This window comes from Hibiscus syriacus, unplaced genomic scaffold, assembly GCF_006381635.1.
Source record: "Hibiscus syriacus cultivar Baekdansim isolate YM2019G1 unplaced genomic scaffold, ASM638163v2 tig00110384_pilon, whole genome shotgun sequence".
NCBI classification, from domain to species: Eukaryota; Viridiplantae; Streptophyta; class Magnoliopsida; order Malvales; family Malvaceae; genus Hibiscus; species Hibiscus syriacus.
Window position 1 is genome coordinate 6646936 of NW_024062715.1, and position 20486 is coordinate 6667421.

General features: G+C 36.7%; 1 long non-coding RNA gene and 3 pseudogenes across 1 annotated transcript; 2 read left to right on the forward strand and 2 right to left on the reverse strand.

Annotated features, from left to right (window-relative positions):
• The first annotated feature begins 204 nt into the window (after positions 1 to 204).
• On the forward strand, positions 205 to 1890 carry LOC120122248 (annotated as a pseudogene).
• Positions 1891 to 1935: 45 nt separating this feature from the next.
• On the forward strand, positions 1936 to 2372 carry LOC120122209. The gene is made up of 3 exons (XR_005516058.1): positions 1936 to 1971; positions 2034 to 2208; positions 2296 to 2372. It is a non-coding gene; the product is annotated as an uncharacterized LOC120122209 (long non-coding RNA).
• A 1817-nt stretch (positions 2373 to 4189) lies between these two features.
• LOC120122189 lies at positions 4190 to 5503 on the reverse strand (annotated as a pseudogene).
• Positions 5504 to 8204: 2701 nt separating this feature from the next.
• On the reverse strand, positions 8205 to 15758 carry LOC120122250 (annotated as a pseudogene).
• Between the last annotated feature and the right edge of the window lie 4728 nt (positions 15759 to 20486).

Here is a 20486-nt window from a genome sequence, read left to right on the forward strand (position 1 = left end):
CTTAGCATTGGTAGGCATAAAAAATGGTTGGAAAATGCTTGATAAACCGTTTTTCAGGGCCTAATGCTGTCCTAAGAACCTCAAATTTTCTCAGAGATTTTTCTTATTTATAGTCAAAGGAAATTTCACCGCCCTCTTAGCATAATCCATGATCTTGGTCTGCTAAATGCCTACTTTAATGATATCTGTACCACCTTCTAAGTACATTAATATGATCTTTTAGGTTTTTTTTGGCAAAAATCTGATCTTGTAAATGGAAAAAATATCATTTCTGCAGTATGCAGAACAGGAGCTTGGAAGAGTCCCAAAGTTTTTCATTTATGTAGTGCTTGAATGGGTGATCATATTGATTCTGTTTATGGACGGGTTTCTTGGATATGTAGCCAACGTATTAGCCAAGTGGTTGGTTTGGCTATCCCTTGCTTGTTTTGCACCAGGATTGAGAATGAACATTTCTATTACAATGATTCCATATGTAACAACCACAAGAAGAATGTTTCATGTCTTGCATTCTGTCATGCTCACAAGAAGCTTTCCGACATGCGAAACTTGTGCGAGAACTGTCTTCTGTCTTTCGCTACCAAAAAAGAAGCCGATTGTCATAATTGCAAGTCCCTCCTGGGGATCTTACAGAAGGACATTGAACTGTTCCTTGATGAGGAACATCAAGATCATCTGTCGTTGCCTTCTGTAACAAAAGATGTTCTGAAGAGCAATGATAATCGTTGTGCATGTTGTGGGGAGCCTTTGAAGGTGAAATCATATGACCCTAAATGGAAGAGTTGTTACCTGTCACCCTTTAACCCTGCCCCATCTCCCCGTGCACCGGTTAATCGAAATTTTGATTTTTCGCCACACATTAAATGTTCCTCTTTCAAGCTTAACCCGAATTTGAAGGAATCAGATTCAGAGGTCCTAGATCGCTTAAGAGGAACAGTGGAAAGGCCGTGTGAGTTTAAAGTTAAACTAGCATTTGGTTTCATTTTCCTTAATTTTGTTATTACTAACATTGAAATTATCACTATGAATGGAACATTTTCTTTCTTCCTATCATATATTTTCAATGGAAAAGGTCCTATATGAATATATTTTTAGCTATATATTCCGTGTTTGTCTAGATGTTTGATCTCTGGATATGCATCAGATAGGAATACAAAAGCAAAACTATGGCTGTTTCAACAGTGGGGGGACATGTTAAGGCCGGTTCCTTACCATTGCTGATTGATGCTGAGGAACCTAAGACCCCTAAGTTTTTCGGAGTCTCCTTAACGGATTACACAGCACACAGTTCAAGATGGGCAAAAATTCCGAGGAAATTACCGCTCGAGAAAACAGAATTTGCCTTAGAATGAAGCCGAAGCTGATATTTGGCAACATTTGAAGGGACAAGTTCGCATGAACCGCAAGTCGTTGATGTCGTTGTACATGGAACTGGATGAAGAAAGAAGCTTATCAGCTGAAGCAGCTAATAATGCAATGGCAATGATCACTAGGTTGCAAACTGAGAAGGCAGCAGTTCAAATGGAAGCCTTACAATATCAGAGGATGATGAATGAACAGGCCCAATTCGACCAAGAAGCCCTGCAAGAGATGTACAATATGATGGTCAAAACAGAAGAAGAACTTCAAGGTTTACAGGCTGAACTTGAGGCTTATAGACAAAAGTATGGATTCTTAAAGGACTTCAATTTTCAGAAACAAAGCATCAAGACCGGCGATCGAAACAGTGTCACGAAACTACTATCTTACTCTTTCAATGGAAGAACTGAATGTGGCACCCCGACCTTTTTACGTAATCAGCCCCCCAAACTACAGAACCTTGAGCAGGTTGACGAGATAGAAGAAGTCATAAAAAACCGAAGAAAGTCTGTCGAGGCGTTCGCCAATTAGGACGGTTGCAAAATCTAGACAAGAGCGGACACATTTCATTTCGTATGCAGAATGATTCCGACATGGAGGAAGAAGAAACAGGTAACAAATATGGTACCTGATCTGCAATGCATTCAAGAACAACCGACTCTGCACTGTTTCAGGAAACGGAAGCAACATATTCACCATTGAATCAGGCGATGAGGATACCGATCTTTCGGATGAAGAAGGCAGCAATCGATGAACTAATGACAGATTTCTCAGCTTCTAATAATGCTTCATTAATAATGCCTCATGCTGAAAGTTGGGATGCATAATTATCTTCAAACACCGGTTCTGGTAAATTGTTTTTATAACTACTGATGCATGAACACCTGCCATTTCTGGTAAATTATTTTATAATTATCGTACATTATCGTATTGCAGGATTAGCAGCAAATTGAACTCCTCATTAACTTGGCAAGCAAGCAAGCTTTCGAGCTGCAATGGAATCAAATAAATGAACATTTTGCTTTCTAGTTTATACGAGAAGAGAATAATTCTTTATATTTCAATGGCCACAAGTTTTGACTTGTTAGAAGGATTTTCCAATATCCGAAACATAACTCAGGTAATTCTTACAACCACCTTTGTAAAAATAATATCTATTGGTACAGTAACAATTTGAAGGCATACTAATCTGGGACCAATTGTATCCTTCTATAATAAGCTGGTGAGCTATAGAAATCAGGGTGAACCCATTCGTGTGGTCTAACCTAGGGGTTTAAAAAAACGAGCTTGAATGAATAAGGTCATGTTAATATTTGTTTATTTATTTTTGAAGGTTTTCATGTTCGGTTCTTTTTCGTTTAAATTTTCAATGTTGCATTCATGGTCATGTGTTTATTTTTGAAGGGGTTCGTATTCGATTCATTTAGCATTCACGAACATATTCGTTTAACGTTCGTAAACATATTCGTTTAACGTTCACTCTCTTTTCTCTTCACAAACATGTTTGTTTAACTTTCACGCTTTTATCTTCTATTTACGAGACAAGGAAAAATGGTAAAATTATACAAGTCATGAATTTCCTTGGGCTTCACAGTTTGAACTCCAAAATTTACCTTATGTTCGATTTAATCCCTATCTTCACTAATATTTTAAAAAATGAACAGGAAAATGAGAACCGGATAGAAGGACTTATAACCAAATGGATAAAGAAACTTATAAAAGAACTTGTTCGTGAACATAAACCAACCCATAAGAAATATGTTTTGAGAATTCAAACCTGACTTCCAATCAATGCAGTCAGTGGTAAAATAATCAGAGAGGACAGTGAAATATTTCAATATATTAGCATTTTCCATATTTTCTCAAGCATTCACCATAGAAGCCATAACTTAAAAGAGTGGCAGCGGATTACAAGCTGATCGGAGATATCACTAAACAGTTCCACTCTTTAATAAATGGATATCACGATCCAAATACATATTACAGGTTTAATGAGTATCTATACTCCATTTTTCCAATGCCCTTACAAGAAACATCAGTCTGTCATACTCGGATTACATACAAAAGCAAATGTTGCATTTGGTCCTGCAAAAAGTTGCAAATTAGAGCTTGATTCTTTTCGCTCGTGGAGCCTGTGAGAATTCAGGCTTTGGGAACGGTTCTAAATTGTTCGACAGAAGAACCAGTCAAAATCATAGATTTAGATCACGGTTGCGATCGCAATTTTTGTTGTGTTGCGATTATCACGGTTGCAAACATAGCGGGCGCTGCAGTGATTGTGGGTATCATGGTCATGCAATAACGGGTGCTATTACGGTAACTATTGTGATAGCGGACCGCTATTTAAATCCCTTTAAAAGTGCTTCACTTCCAGTTCTTTCAACAGCCAACCAAGTAAATGCCCCATCCTTTGCACAAGTTCACTTGGACAGTTCTCTACCAGGCATGTTCACAAGATCACCAGGCTTTGCACCAAAACTAAAGTAATCAATTTTTTACTTGTTTTGCAGACCTCTAAACTTGCAAGTTTGAATAATAAGAACACACCTATGACTCCATGCATGGACCCTATACTGGGACAACCATTGTCAAAATATTGAATGCCGAGTCACGGGACATGACACCCTATGCTCAGAATCTGCAGTAAAAAATGTGAACAGCTTTGCAGGGGGGTACATGGGGGTCCTGTCTACCTTAAGAGACTCCTATTAGTGCGCGGACCAACCATAGTCTGCCACGTTTAAGTGACTCCTAGGGTGCTGAAATCAAAGCATCCTCCATTCTCTACCAGTGTGATGAATCACAAGGTTAGATCAACTTAAACAATATGAGGTGCTAATGGATTCTGTATTTTATAAACTGAATACAAGGTTACTACGTTGGAGGAAGAATGTTCATACAGGCTAAGACCTAAGACCACTTGAACAAGGTCTTACAATACTTTTTTTTTTTGTTCTTATGAAAAGCAATGTACAAGCTACAAATGGGAAAACAATGGCTGCTTTTGTGGTTCCAAAAGTTTTGCTATACTAGCTATGCTATTTTAGGTTCGAAATTGCTCTATGCTTGTCACCTACTTCAATCAGCTCTTTGTACACTAGTCTTGAACAAGAGAACATACAACTTTTGATCCATTGAGAAATAGAGAAACCACAACTGAATGTGTTACAAAAGACCCGAAACTCGTCCCCACAATACAATGCCATGCCGGTCCATACACACCATCAAACTCCTGCAAACCCAAAATCAAGTTGTTCAATCATGTCAATCCCAAACCAAAATTCCCATTGTTTCATAGAGTCAACACAGCAAAGTGGTGGGAAATGAGTTATTTTTAATTAAAATTAATAGCCTTTACCTTCTTTAGAGTGAGTGCAAGGGCTTTGGAAGTGAACTTTTCAAGGCTATCATGAGTCTTCCTTGCACAATCAACCGCATGAATTTGCATAAACGGTGGCATATCAACTGAAACGATTTTCACACCACAATTTGCAAGAACACCACACAGCTCTACTTGTGAACAGCTTAAGGATCTTCTCCTGCTTAATGAAGCTGAAGCGTTATCCATAACATGATCATCAACGTGCCCTTCGTGTAGATTCTTCAACTGTTTCTCCTTCACCGAATTCAAAGCTAATTTCTTGGTATCAAGCACTGATATTTGGTGGTGGTGGTGTTGCTTCTTTCCACTCAAATCCTTCGATTCTTTAGCCTTCACATGGGTCTGCAAGTGGCCTGCTTTGATAAGTGAAAACCTGGAGGAATCAGCGTCGGCTGAGACCGTCAAAGCTTTGGCTTGTAGACGAATATCTCTACTACGCTGGTTGCTGGTCGATTTTTGTGGTGCGCGGGTTTTGTGATTGAGGTTCAATCTAGAGAAGTGATTGGTTATGAAAAAGGGCTTCTTTGAAGCCATTAATGGATCCGAGGTTTGGGTTATAGGATGAGGGATTTTGGCGGATTTGGGCGAGTTTTTTAGGGTGGGGTTAAAGGGATTGAGAGATGGGTTCGGTTCCGGTGCGGCTAAGCTGCGGCAGTGCGCCATGGTTATAGAATTGCCGGCGTTGTTGGAATTGGAGAAAGGGGAGGAGAGATGAGGGCCGTTGAGTAAGGTTTCTTCAAGGGGCGGGTGTGTCTCAGTGTGCGTGGGGGGGGGGGGCTTGATTTATTGATTTTCGTTTTCACCCAAATATGCATTTAAAATTGGTCAAATTTCATTATTAGTCTCTTTGTTATGTGTAAGTTATACATTTAGTTTTTATTTTTTAAATTTGATTAATTTTATTTAGGTACTTTTTGAATTTTAAGTTATACATTTATTTTTTATTTTTTAAATTTGATTAATTTTATTTAGGTACTTTTTGAATTTTAAAATATCACTCCAAACCTAAATGATATAGCGATAATATAATTAAATTAAAGGAATTTAATTAAAAGTAAAAATTGACTAAATAAATTTAGTGATTCTTTTAGATCATGATTGAAGTTTCAAAGTTTTGAAAAATACAAGTACTAAAGATGACCAACTGAGATTACATGGACAATATCCATAATTTATTCATAGTATAAAAGTTAGGATAAACTATATCTGACTTTTAATTATTGTTCTTTTCTATTTTGACCATTGATTTTTTTAATTTTATGGATATTACCATTTAATAATTTAAATGTTGTTAATCAAATCACCTGTAGTTAACATTTTGGACAAAAGTTGACGTGATAGTTAAAAGAATGTATATTTACAAACTCAATCAATTTGATCTTAATTTTAAGTTAATTAAATAAATTTAATTATCCAATCAGATGATAACACGTATTTTATTTATCCTCAAATCAGAAGGTGACATGTCTCACTTTTTAACTGAAGTAAAAATATTAAGAAAATGCTTACCCTTTTTTTTTTGCTCTTTGATTCTAAGGCGGTTTTGGTGGGCGAGTCTCCAACAAGGGTTTTCTGCATACACAAGAACTCGAACCCAAGATCCTTGCTTAAGCTATATTAAGTTACTTACCACTTGAGCCAATCCATGTTGGTAGAAAATGCTTACCTTTATTAAGTTCGGATGATTGAAAATTTTTGTAAAGTCATCACATTATATAAGCTTTAGAGACAAAGAAGAAAAGAAAAAAATGAGAGAGATAAAAGAGAAAATAATGAAAAAAAGTTGAAGTAATAATATTAACATTTAGAATACTCATCCTTTACCTCCCAAAACTCACACCCAAATAAAGTGATTAACCCATGATTTACATCATATGGGTTAATTGTTTCCCTTTCCATCCCTAAACTCAAAAATCTTTTTCTAATGTTATTTGGATTCAATTTTTATCCGATGAAATCTAAATTTTAGGTCATCAGTTCTATTGAACTCATTATTAGAATTATCGTAGATTCGAATCAACGTTTGAACATTGACCATGATTTGGGTCATTACATGTACTAATAAGATTAAATTTTGATGACATGATAACGTAAGATTGTACCATATGTTATTGATGGTACCATCATCTATTTTCTAAATCTTTAAAATTATTAAATATGTTTATAAAAATAATAAAGTATTCAAAAACAAAAATAGAAAAATAATGTATGAAATTAAAATTTGTTTACTAATTTGAGAGATTAATTTTTTTAGGTACCATCTTAAGAGAAGGTGCTTAATTTAGGTACCCAGAGGCGACCCAAGAGTTTTCGTTAGGAGTTGCAAAAGCCCCAGGGATGGCACTTTTGAGAGGTGATACTTGGATTAGGGGTGGCACTTATGGAGGGGTTGCTTGGGATACCCCGGGCACCATGGAGGTTCATCCCTGGATGAGGGGTTGCCCGAGATACCCGGGCTCCATGGAGGTCTGCCCTTTAGGTACCAAATGAATATTTAACCCTAATCAATTTAAACCAATAAGTTAAATTCAAATGCAAATTTGAACCAAAAAATTAAATTCAGATATCTAATTGAATTAAAAAAAGTTAGGTACCAAACTAATCCTGTAGTCACATTCAAGTACCTAATTGGATCACAGATATTTATATGCCAAAGTAAACCCTGTAGTCAAGCTCAGGTACCAAAATGTATATTAACACTAAATTTTACCGTGAAAGAAACATGGGGCTGGGATTTTTAGAAAGGTCCATCGCACATGTGTGAGAAATTGGGGGCAGGTGGACGCTTTCGTTGACCATTCAATTCCATTTGCGTGGAGAATGCTTTGATTTTATTGTAAACTCTGTATAAGCAGTGCGAAATGACAATCCAACTTAGTTGGTAGAGCACAAGGTTTTAATTTTGAGGTCGTGAAATCAAGTCTCACGGAGGGTATTTCATAATTCGGAGGTCTCTTACGGAAGCTGCTCTCAACCTTGATATTAGGATAGCCTACTATCTTACCTCTCCTTACGCCATACATAGAAAAAGAGACAGCCATTTTTTTCTGTATAGGCAGTGGGGCAATGCAAATTTCAAGATTGATTAAAGCCAATTAATCACAAATAATGTGGGAATGGATGGACAGAGCTTTTCTTAACAAACACAACATAAACGAATATAAAAACTAAATCATGAGCGTGAACCATTTTGTTCTATATATATACATTTAACATTTGACTAGACATCTTCTTTTGACAAAAAAAACTCTCAATAGATGAAACCGTAATTTCTTTTATTCTTACTCGTATTACCAATTCTTTTACAGTTTTAAAACGTAAAAAATATATAGACATTTAATTTATTTAAAAATATTTTTATAATAATATTAAACACTTAAATCTTAAACCAAACAACCCGAAAATATTGTTTTTTTTTTCCAAAACAATACTAAATTAATACTAAGAATAGGGGAGGCATTAAAACTACAGGGCTACACCATCTAAACCCAATTTTCTTATGGGTTACAAATATTTATGTAAAAAAGGGTTATTGTACATTCAAGCGGACAAGGTAAAAACTTCTGAATTCCCATCCACCGCACTGCCGTAGGTCTGTTTCAATGTAGACATGCTAAAAAATGACTACCTATTCTACATCTCTCTCTCATCATGTTGGCTGCAAACCCTCATCGGATTGCTTCCGGGTAGAGTAAATAGCCTCGGAGGAATAATCCCGACGATAACTTCCTCCATAGGCTTATCGCAAAATTTATAAATTTTACTAACATACACTTTGCTCCCCCCCCCCCCCAAGAGAATATTACAACATTTAATCTCCACCAGACAAGCTCTAGAAATCGTTGTTATCGTCATCTTTCATTACTGTATTCAGACTGTCATCAACACCAGAACTCGGAGCTAGCTCATTAAGGTCAAGGAAGCGTGGTTTTCGTTCACCGTCTGCTCCGTCTTGCCTGCTGCCACTTGATTGCTCAGGTGGCCGACTTTGCTCTTTCTCCATTGTCTCTGAGCTGCCTTCTTCCATACCTTCTTCCATAGGTGGATCGACTTTCATTTCCCGGTCATCATCACTACCATTAGACTCTTTACTTTCTTCTGAATACCCGTCATTCTCACTTGCATCAGAGTGTTCGTTTATCGGATTGGCCTTTTCGGGTTTTGCCTCTGTTTCAGAATCCGACAGCTCATACTGTCTATAATTAATACGATTTCTGGTGGATCTTTTACTACGCCTTAGACCTGACTGAAGCTCATCGACTGACCTTAGCTTAGTTTCCCTCCGAGCACGTCCTGCCAGCTTCTTGACTTTTGGGGCCTCGTCACTGTCCTCATTGATACTAAATGAATCCTCCTCTTCCTCCTCCTCGTCTTCAGCATTTTCCTCATCCCAGTGATACTCCTCATCTCCTTCTGAGCTGCTGGATTGCCTTCTCTGTTTTCTTTTTCTTAGGTACTCATCGTCATATACAGCTTCTCCAACTATATCATCATCACTGTCAAAGTCTGCCTCATTGTCTGAAACAGCTTCGACAAACTCTTTCACCGAATATCGTTGAGGTCTCTGCCTCCGTCGATTGCTACAAGGGATCATATAACATATTAGGTAAAGATTACAGCAAAAATAAGAGCAATTCAGCAATGATGTTTATCATACCTACGATCCAACTCCAAAGATTTATTATCATCAAAATCATCATATTCTGATGATTTAGGGGATGGTATATTGTAATTGTCCTGTTCAAAGCCATGTGAAGGACTACTCAATTTACCATTTGCAGAAGGTTCAGGTTTGGCAAAATCTCTTCCACTGAGAGGGTCCGGCGATGGTGCTTTGCGCCTGACATATGGTCAACAGTGAGCATACATATTAAAGGCAGAAAAACAAGTACATATGATCAAAAGGAAATATATCAGTGTGTTCAGGAAGATATCTAGGGTATAAATTACATAGTAATCTTAATAGCCTCATTTATTGACCGGTCGTAATCGTCTGCAAAATTATAAGAAATTATATCAGCTCAGATAAAATCATTTACCCAGAATCTGAATGCAAAATAATAAGAGAAACTATATCAGCTCAGATAAAGCATTTACCCAGAATCTGAACTTTTTCAGTAACCTCTCCTTCCTCTGAGCAAAAGAAAGAACCAGATTAAGAAACAATTTGCATGGCACCTTGAGAGAAGGATAACAGTTTTTGTGATGCTGCTCAAAGGCAAGAAGCAACTTTTTTTCAGTACCTTGTGTTCCTTTTCAATCTCAGGAAGCAGGGTATTCTTTAACTTCTTCCCTAGCGATGTTTCCGATCTATTTTTACTGGCAAAAAGTTTCTCCTGCAACAGCAGATGAACAGATAATATCAATATTAGGATCAAATGAAAGCTATAGAAACTTTGTATTTTCAAGCCAATAAAAACAGATCACATACACAACTCAGTCTATTATTCAACAGTAAAGGAGGGTGGAATAGCTTCCTCATCCAAATTTCCATATGACAAGAAACTCACTTCTAATCATGATATATATGATTACTTCCAAAATTCCACTTTTCAGTAACAATTTAACATTATGACTTGAAGGTCTTGAGAAAGAAACAAGCAATGCATGCTATTCAGAAGAAGAAGTTTATGTCTCGATCAGAATCATCTTGGTTATGAATTATGATCCCAGTGTCCACTCCACATAGAAATGCAAGGGTAAAACTCTGGGAACTTAAGTGCCAATGATGTGCAAGGATCAAAGCTGATAATGGCATCTAGGATTATAGAACATATACCCTGACAATAGTCCTCACCTTGTACATAAATGAAGAAAGGAACTTCTCAGAAATTTTATAGTAGGCAAGGACTGCAAGGCAGTTATGTAACACACCAACTCGAACTTATTGTAGATCAAAATACTGAAACCATTAGGTTTGTTATGACCCTCAAATAAAGCAACAAGAGATGATGGGATAACAAGGAGCAGCAAAAAACATGCATGAAAACAGCATCAGGTAAAATGAACAGTGGCCTGCTTCCCACCTTATATCTAACTTTAGATATAAGCAGAGTCATAGAATAATCTTATGAAACCCAGGATATCAAACGAACACCCATTGCCTGCTCCATGTTGTTAATGCCATCATTCAAACCATTATCTATCTCTAGTGACTATTTCTTAGCTCCGGCAAAACTCCAACCATTCAATGCTGCCAGGTTAAAACTTCAGTAACATGGCCATTTGTTTTCAAAACCTTTCCTCGTTGTCAGCAGAAGTTTCCTCATTCATTTCTTCCACAATTTTTCCCAGAGACCTATCTCAAGGGACATAAGGTACCAAAAAAGGCAGCACTTAATGAACTTTAGGATTTTTCCTAGAGGGCACCTGTCTGCTCTGAAGGTTTTATTAGCTAAAAGACACGTATCAGCCTCACTCGGTTTTCAGAGACATGTGAAAAAATAAAATAAAATTAAAAAATAAAATAAAATCACAACATTATGGTCTAATCAATACTTCAGCCAAGTTTGCCTGAGGATATACATTAAGGTGCATGAATCCATTTGGTGCGTTATATGAACATATGAGATTGCGCTGTGGTGGTTAACTGGTTTTCAAATCCTGCAACTATTCCTGCAGTGTGGGCAACGTTGATTAATCCTATTGTGGCTTTGTTATTTCAAGAAAATATAGCAGTTAAGTTTATCCCAAGAAGGTGCAACTCATTGGCCGATCATCTGGCAAGCAGGCGGTTGGTTGAGATTGAGCCCAGGTGGAGGTAATAGGGGATTTGTGGCTCTGGTTGTTAAAGCTTGTTCCTAAAGGTGGGGGCTACTGTTTTGGTGCTGGGCTGGAATTACAGGTTCCATTTCGCTTTGGGTGGAGCTGCCTTCTGGTGCATTGCAGTGGGAGTTTATTGTCTTTGCTTCTGTGCCTTTTGTTTTATTTGGGTGCTGTCTGTTCCTTTGGTTTGCTTTGGTGTGTGGCTTTATTCTTCGGTTTCAGTTTCTGTTTGTAAGGCTTGGAACTAGACTTCTCGGTCATTACTCAGGGTGCACTCTTTTTCCACCACTTAGGTTTAGGGAGGTATTTGAACGAGGCCCCTAGCAATGTTTTGTGTTTTATTGCTCTAATAAAATCCATTCTTTTCCACACACAAAAAAAAAAAAAACCCACAAACTCAAAAAGAAGTTTATACATACGCAAACACAACTTACAGAAACATCTTGAAATTCCTCCAAATTTGTTGCAACTGTTTCCCACAGATATGTTGCACTATTAGGGACATGGGAACCTTTCATCTTTGCTTTCTTCAACTCAACTTTCCTTATTTCCCTGTATAAGCGATGACCAACAAACAGCATCATCTTCATACCTGTGCATACAACAAACAAATAGCTTACACAACAATACCAATGCAGAAATACCAGCAACAAAAATTGCAATAAGTAATCTACCAGGAGCTACACTCAAAGCAAGCAAGCTACAAGGGGGTAACACAGAAGCTTTTTGATAAGCCCGGGACATTACCAGTAACTAATTCCCTGAGAATCACCCCCAATACGTTCTCTACGAAAGGCTGAAAGTTGAACTCCATGTTTAAGTGAGTTGTCAATGTAGCTCCGGATGTCTTCTTGCTGCAGAAGGTAACTAATAAAACTTCTTGCTTCTAGAAACAATAGATATACAGAATAAAACACACACAAAGGGTAACAGATACATCATCTCTCAATAACTCAAAAAACATTACATTAGTTTGAAATAATGACCTATGATTGAAAAGAAGGAAAATTCTTCAAGAATCAACCATTCAGCAAGGGCAGCTCAACTTAACTATAAGGAACATATTATAATAACATAGAAGATCAAAGTAGACATTTAGATGCATATTACAACAGCATAGAAGATCGGATCAGACATTTAGATCTAGAAGTAATAGTCAGGTAGTTGTTTACTTAGGTAATATCAAAATTCCTTCAATGCAACGAGGAACCAAAATAGAAGAAAGCCTTCAAGATTCATGATAACAACTCCAAAACACATACAGCAAAAGCTGTATGGACAGCCATGTTACTGCATCAATATTTGATAAAAATTGAACTGTACCACAGGTGGTGTCCTACAATCCAAAACCTGAGCTACAGGAATTCAGCCACTCAGGATTTATTATAATATTTGCAAACTTAAATTTTAGTGCCCCTAATATTTACATGAATGGAATCGATCATATAAAATTAATGGAAATCAAGGTCATGATCAAGATAAGAGAAACATCAGGCATTTATAATTGAGAGTAAAAAGGCAATTTATTGATGACATACCTCAACACGAATGCCGCATAGTGCTTTGAAGATCACAACACGAACTCCAGGATCAAGTGACTTGTATACTTCAATTTCCGCCCTAATAAATTAGTATTCATTAGAAAAACTAAGCATTAGATGTTAAGAATATTATATTAATATGTATGGCAACTCACCCATGAGAAGCAACAATGGGAAGATCCCCATCTGCAACCTGCAAACATCCAAAACAATGCATAAATATAGCTGTAAGCATGTTTGATGCATAGCATAAATAAAAGAACTAGAGAGGGAAAATTACCCAATGCCACCAGTCTCTTAATTTTCTGCAAAGAACAGTAATCCAGGTATCACGTGTAAGGGGCATCCGAGTAACTGGAGGGATTGCCTGCAATGGATTAAGTATATTGATAAGTCATTGCAGTTCCAAACAAAAAAATGATTCTCCGCAACATTAAGTACATATACTATTTATGATCATGAAAGCTTCTTCGCAAGCAGGTGCATGGGTAATTCAATAGAAGTACCAGCCTATATCTCCTTTCACTAATCACAGGCATGTGTAAAGAGCTATAATGCTTTAGGGTCCCTAGTCACTCTTTGGGCCATGCATCAACTTTTAATGACTCAACTGCAAAAACTAGAAACAAATTTCTGATCCACACTTTGCCCAAAAAACTGCCTTATACACAGACGGAAGACATAAGGGCTACAGGCAACCAAAACAAGGCAGCTGGCAGCCAGGAACTATAGATATAAAACAATAGAACTATACATGATGAGGTTCCAATCATTCACACAACATACCACAACTTATAAACAATTTTCATCCAACTCAAAGTGAACACAGCTTAGGATGTAGAATCATGTTGAGTGGAAATTTTAATTCAGCCCAACTTAGAATCACTTAAAGTTTTTAATTTCATACACGAGGCCACCTGCAGTCCTTTCCAGAGAACTATTCATTTAAACAGTGGTTAGCTATGGCTAACCTTTGAAGAATATAAAACTCATCGAAGCTCCTTCCCACTCAACCAAGGACTCCTGGCATCATCATTCAAAGCAATGACACGTGTCACCATGTTTTCTTTGATACAACTGTGACCTCTCGTTCACAAACTTCCAAAATGTTATCTAGCCATAAATCCAACAAAAAGGGCACAATGCTAAATAGAACTATTGATAACGTGACAAAAGTTTTCTTTCCTGATGTTTCACCATACTTAATCCAGCTATCTCATGTAAAAAAAATTAATCCAAATAAGTTACATAACAAACCTTTCTTCATGCCCTAGGTTCTTTGTAAATCAAGATATACACAACTCTAAGCAAATAATACACTCGAGGACAAACAGATTCAGAACAACAGTTTTTTTGGACTAGAAGTGGTACTAAAGGGCCCATAAGCAAATTTTAACCATTACTACTCATGTACAGAAAGACTGTCAATCAATGACTGAAGGCTCTCCATAACAAAATATACATGCTCGGTGCCATGTCACAGTTTAAAAGTACCACAAAGTCTAAATGTGAATTTATTAAGATCTAACTATGAAAACAAGAAGCAAAAAAGCATATAATTAAAAAATATCAAGACTCTCCTTTTGCTTGACTTTTTTTTCCAGATCATTGAAAGTATTTCCAGAAATTCAACCAAGAGAGGACAAATCTTAATGAATTAGCTAGTTTTCTCAATCATAATTCAGGATTGTACAACTGCACTCCATAAAAATACCCGCATACCAAAAGCTTCATAAAGAAGTAGATTCTGTAACCATCCAATTATCACTCTACCATGTTCGAAAAACCTTAGCAGAAATCTATACACTCAAATGTATAGCACAAAGAACAAATTGCCTTAATAAGATATAAAGCAATGTTAACAACTATGAAAAAGAGAAACCTATACAAGAAAGGGTATGTTTGAAAGCATCCAACAATAAAATCATACATTTCAATAGATGAACAGGAAAAGAACAAACCTTCATCAAAGGCATATGAATATCAGCCAAAGTATCATTAGGAGTAATCAGCGCTGTCTCGAACTCCTCCGCCGAGAACTCCACAGCTATATTCAAAAGCGGCCTGAAAACCTGTTACACTCAAAACACGTAAGTTGCCAACAAAAGGCAAAGTCTCGTAATGAACTAATAGAAACAAAAAACAATACAATGAATTTGAAAACTCACATGCAAGAAATGAAGTACTGAAGCTAACTCCCACATTGATCGAATGGTCCACCTAGGCAACTGAGACGGCTCCGGCGGAGCCACTAACGGAGTAACGATCTTGCTATTAGCAAGACATTGGTGCTGCGGCGATGAAGAACCATCACTCTCGTTCTTGGTTTGCTTCTCCTGCTGCTGCTGGCTGTGTTCCTGCTCCTTCTTCGCCTCCTTCTGCCGGCGCTCGTTAGCGGCCAGCTGTTGCTGCGCGTACAGCCTCTGGGAGGCTCGGATTGTACAAGCCCGGGAGGGACGACTGCTCCTAGTTAAGGACGGGATCGGCGTCGGCGCAACGTTTACATCAGTGGTGGTGGTTTCCGGTGATTGGGTTAAAGGTGTGTCGTTTTGAGGCGGGTCGGGTGGGATCGGAAGAGAAGGGGAAGAATCGAGGGACATCGTCGGAAGAGAGAGAGATCGGAACGAGGGTTTTAGGGTAGTTACGGTGGGATTAAGCGTAGGAGATTTTCATTTTGAAGAAAACGAGAAAGACAAAATTATTACTATTATTAATTATCATAAAAATAATAAACAATAAGCAAAAAAAAATTTAAGAAAAGACAGGAAAAAGGAATTAGGGTGATTTATATTGATGAAGGTTAGGTTTGTATGGGCTAAGACTTCAGTGAAGTGCAGGGGAAGTCCAAACCATCCTTTAATTAATCATTCACTTCACCCTATATTTAATAATAGATAAAATAATTTTAGTGTCTCAAAATACCTTATAATATATGATTTTAATCAATTTTTTTTGGATTTACGAAAATGACCAACAAATTCACATCGCGAATTCCAATTTCGTAACCCAGTTTCCAAATTCGCTACGCGAATTTATAAATCGCAACACAGAAGTCAAATTCGTAACGCGATAGTCAAATTCGCAACACAAAAGTCAAATTTGCGAATTTGTAAATCGCAACGCGATAGTTAAACTCGCAACTGAATTTCAAATTCGCAACTCGATTTTCGAATTCGCAACACGAATTTAATTTCGCAACAGGTTTTAATTTTGCAACACAAATGTTTTGGGTATATAACTACGAAGCAGCAGCAACTCATAACGTAAATCCCTAAATCGCAACTCATTCATCTCCATCTATCACTCTCTAGGGTGACATCCGTTCCTATATCCAACGACATCCTTCCTCATCTCTAATTTTTTTTACATAATTTTATTTCTATATAATTTTTCAATGATTTCTCTCCCAAATTATCAACTATCAACTTAATAAAGGTATGTTTTTCTCTAAGTTAGTGATGATATGTAGTTTATAGCTCGTTTGTTTAGTAAATTAATTTACAATTTGTAGAATGAAATCATCTAATGTTGATCATGTTTGGATAGATTTGTGTTTTGGAGGATCATAGGAGAATGTTCATGGTGTTTTACAATATGTGCCTTTACCCATGAATCTTCAACTAAAATTGTCATTAAAAAAGTTAACTTATAAAACTCTAATGTTACGTGTTGCAAAGAAATTGAATTTAGAGCATCTAAGTGGATTTAGGCTATCTTATCAGAGAAAATGTAAAGTTTATTTGTTAACCGACAATGAAGATGTTGAACGATTCATTGCTTACATTAGTGTTTCGTAAAAAGATGATGTTACATTGTATGTTGTTGAACCTAGAAGTAGTGAAGTTGGGTCAGTAGCGGGTAGTAATCAACTAAGTTCTTCAACCCCAGTTTATGGTGCTCACAATGTACAACATTGTTATCAACCTCAAAATTTAATGGTTCCACCACAATTTCATCACCAAGAAAATTTTGTTTCACCACATTTCCAATACCAAACACAATATCAAACACAATCTCAAAACCCACAACATTTTCCTAATTCAAACCCCAATCAACTTTCAGCACCAAATTCCGATTTTCGTATTGACCAGAAGATTATGAGCCAACAGAAAATATTGTGAGTACTAGTCAGTATTCGAAATTTGATTTTGGTCAATACCCGGACTTTGATCTTGGTCAATACTTGGATTTTGATGATGTTTCAGAAGAAGAAACAGACCATGCATGTAATGATTTTGATATTGGTCAATACCTGAATTTTGATGATGAAACAGCCGCTGCCGAAGAAGATGTTGTTGATGATAATGAGGAGGAAGTTACGACTGTGAATGAACATGTTGAACATCCATTCTGTAATTCATATAACCCTGAAGAAGAAGAAGAAGAAGAAGTCCCCGAAGAAAATAAAAAGAAGAAAATGCCACGGGAGTATAACTGGAATATGCCAGAATTACTTCAGATACGGGAAGAACAGTTGGTAAAGATAGCAGTTGATTGTTACACAAAAGTTATTCGTATCAAGAAAGATGATTGTTTTGATACAAAGGAAGACTTGAAGATAGCTTTGTATACGAAATGTGTGGAAGATGGCTATCAACTAAATGTTAACAAATCAAGCAAAGATCGTTTCGAAACAAAATGTATGATTGACAAAAACTGTACGTGACGTATGATTGCAAAGAGGATAAAAGATTGCGAAATGTTTCAAGTTAGGACTTTTATTGATAAACATACATGTTCAAGAACCCAAGTTTTTCCTCACCATAGACAGGCAAACAAAAAGGTGTTGGGTGGTTTTCTGGTTGAGTTAATGTTTTTGAATAGAATGGTATATCGGGGACATGAAATTATGACTGACATGATTGCTTGGTTCAAGATTAGTATCTCATATTCTCAAGCTTGGAGAGCCAAATGTTATGCCTTGTAATTGTTGAGGAGGTCTCCAGAAGCATCGTTTGCCCAATTGCCGGCTTATTGTCACAATTTAAAGCTGAAAAATCCTGGGTCGGTAACTCATATCAAAATAGATAGAGATGGATGCTTTGAGTTGCTGTTTATCGCCATTGGTGCTGCGATTAGTAAATCATTATAATTTTGTTGACTCATTTTTGTTAGTTGCATGCATTTCACATTTAAATGATTATATTTCTTGTGTATATGATTTTGTAGATTCGTTCGTTTATTACTTGTATGCGCCCAATTATTATAGTTGACGGAGCACATTTAAAAGGTCGATACCTTGAAGTAAACTTATTAGCAGTAGTCATGGATGCTAACAATGGGATACTGCCAATAGCTTACGGGGTTGGCAAATCTGAAACCTCTAATTCATGGACATGGTTTATGGGCATCTTAGGGATTGCATAGGTCCTATTAGCAATCTGACAATCATATCTGATAGGGAAAACTCAATTGACAACGCTGTTAGAAGTGTTTCCCAGATGTTTTTCATGGACTTTTTGGTATTCATTTGTACAGAAATCTAAAATCAAGGTCTGCTGGTATAAAAAATCATAAATGGACATACTGGAAGGCTGTAAAAGCTTATCGGGAAGTGGATTTTAATAAGCATATAAATTGTTTAAGACGTGTTTTGCCTCAATGTGCTCAAACACTAGAAGATGTCGGGTTTGAAATATGGTCAAAGTACATCAACTTGGAGTAAGATATGGTTTCATGACGTTTAATAGTGTAGAATCAATCAACGCTCTAAGTCGTCATTCCCAAAAATTACCCATTACTATGCTAATGGAGTTTTTTCAAGCCTCTATTCAACAGTGGTACTACAAGAAAAGAAACCATGCAGGTATTATTTCTTTAAATTCGTAACTTATCATATATTTTACTAAGTATTATTTATTTAAATTTACAGGAACATTGGAACGTCGTGTTACACCATGGACTGAAAAAAAGATAACGAAACGTGTTGTGAAGTCAACGTCATGGAGAGTTGAACCATGTTCAAACACTTTGTTTGAAGTATTGGATAATAACTTAAATGGGCTTGTTGATCTAAATGCAAAGACGTGTAGTTGTAAGAAATGGCAAACATCTGGTTATCCGTGTGGCCATGTTATAAAAGTTACTCTTCATCTAAACCAAGATGATTCAAGCGCATACGCTATGGATTGCTACACTACAGAAGTATATCGACAGACTTATGCCGAGATTGTCTACCCTATTCCACATCCTTCTGAGTGGGACATACCAGATGACTTACAAACAGTTTTGCCACCAGTCATGGACAGCAGGCTACCTGGCCAACCAAAAAATCATGATCGTATACCGTCTAAGGGTGAAGAGAAGAGAATATCGACATGTAGTCAGTGCAAGGAAAGTGGTCATACAAGGTTGACCTGTGGATCACCAGTGCCATCACAATCATCTTTTCCCCTACCAAAATATGGATCCTCATCAAAATCCAAAGCTCATATGGTGCCAAGCAAAAGGAAATCAAAATCGCAATCAAAATCTGTTGAAAACATTTTGATATTTAGATATAACAAATTAAGATAAATGAATTTTAAGATTTTCCAAAAGATTTTCTAAGTATATTCGATATATTTATTCGAATATCAAAATATTACTCCAAATCTTTCAAATGTCATTTTTAATCCTTACTCAAGTGTAAAATTAAGATTTAAACTTAAAATAATTTCAAAACGATTTTACAAAATATTTCGAACCATCTCAAAGCCAAAAATTCCAGATTGCTCAAAGGGAACCGATTCCCCCTGAATGGTTTGGCTCCGAGAATTCCAGTATGCTCAGAGGGAACCGATTCCCCCCACTGTTCAACGGTCGAAATATTTGAATTTTACACTTAGGGAACTGATTCCCCTTAAGGGGTACCGACTCCCCCCACGCTCCAAGCTGTTTTATTAATTGATTCAATGTGTATTTAAGCAAGCTTAGAAGCCATTGATCAATAACAAGAAACATCAAGCAACTAGAATCAAAAGAGAATCAAAGAGAAAGCATCAAACCTCAAGTTTGAGCATTTCAAGCCTATTTTTCATTCAATATTCATTTTGCTTTCAAGAACACTTATTGTGCTCAATTGTATTCATTCTTGAGTGTTCTTTTCTTTGTTCTAGAATTGTGCAAACAATCTACCTTGTGAGGATTTCCTTGTAAGTTTGCAAATTTGTATTGTTCTCTTTGGGAGAGAGTGTTCTCAAGAATTTGGGGTATAATTCTTGAGGGTTTGTAAGGTTACTCTTTGTCCTCAAAAGAAAGACAAATTAGTGAATTTATGGAAAATCCTTAGTGTGGATAGCTAAGGTAGTGGACGTAGACTTTGGTTAAGAAAGTCGAACCACTCTAAATCGTTGTGCAAATTTCTTTCAATTTTCTACAAAAGCTTCCACCAAAATTTTAATTGCCAATTCACCCCCCTCTTGGCCATATTCGTCAATCGATTAACTCAATAATTGGCA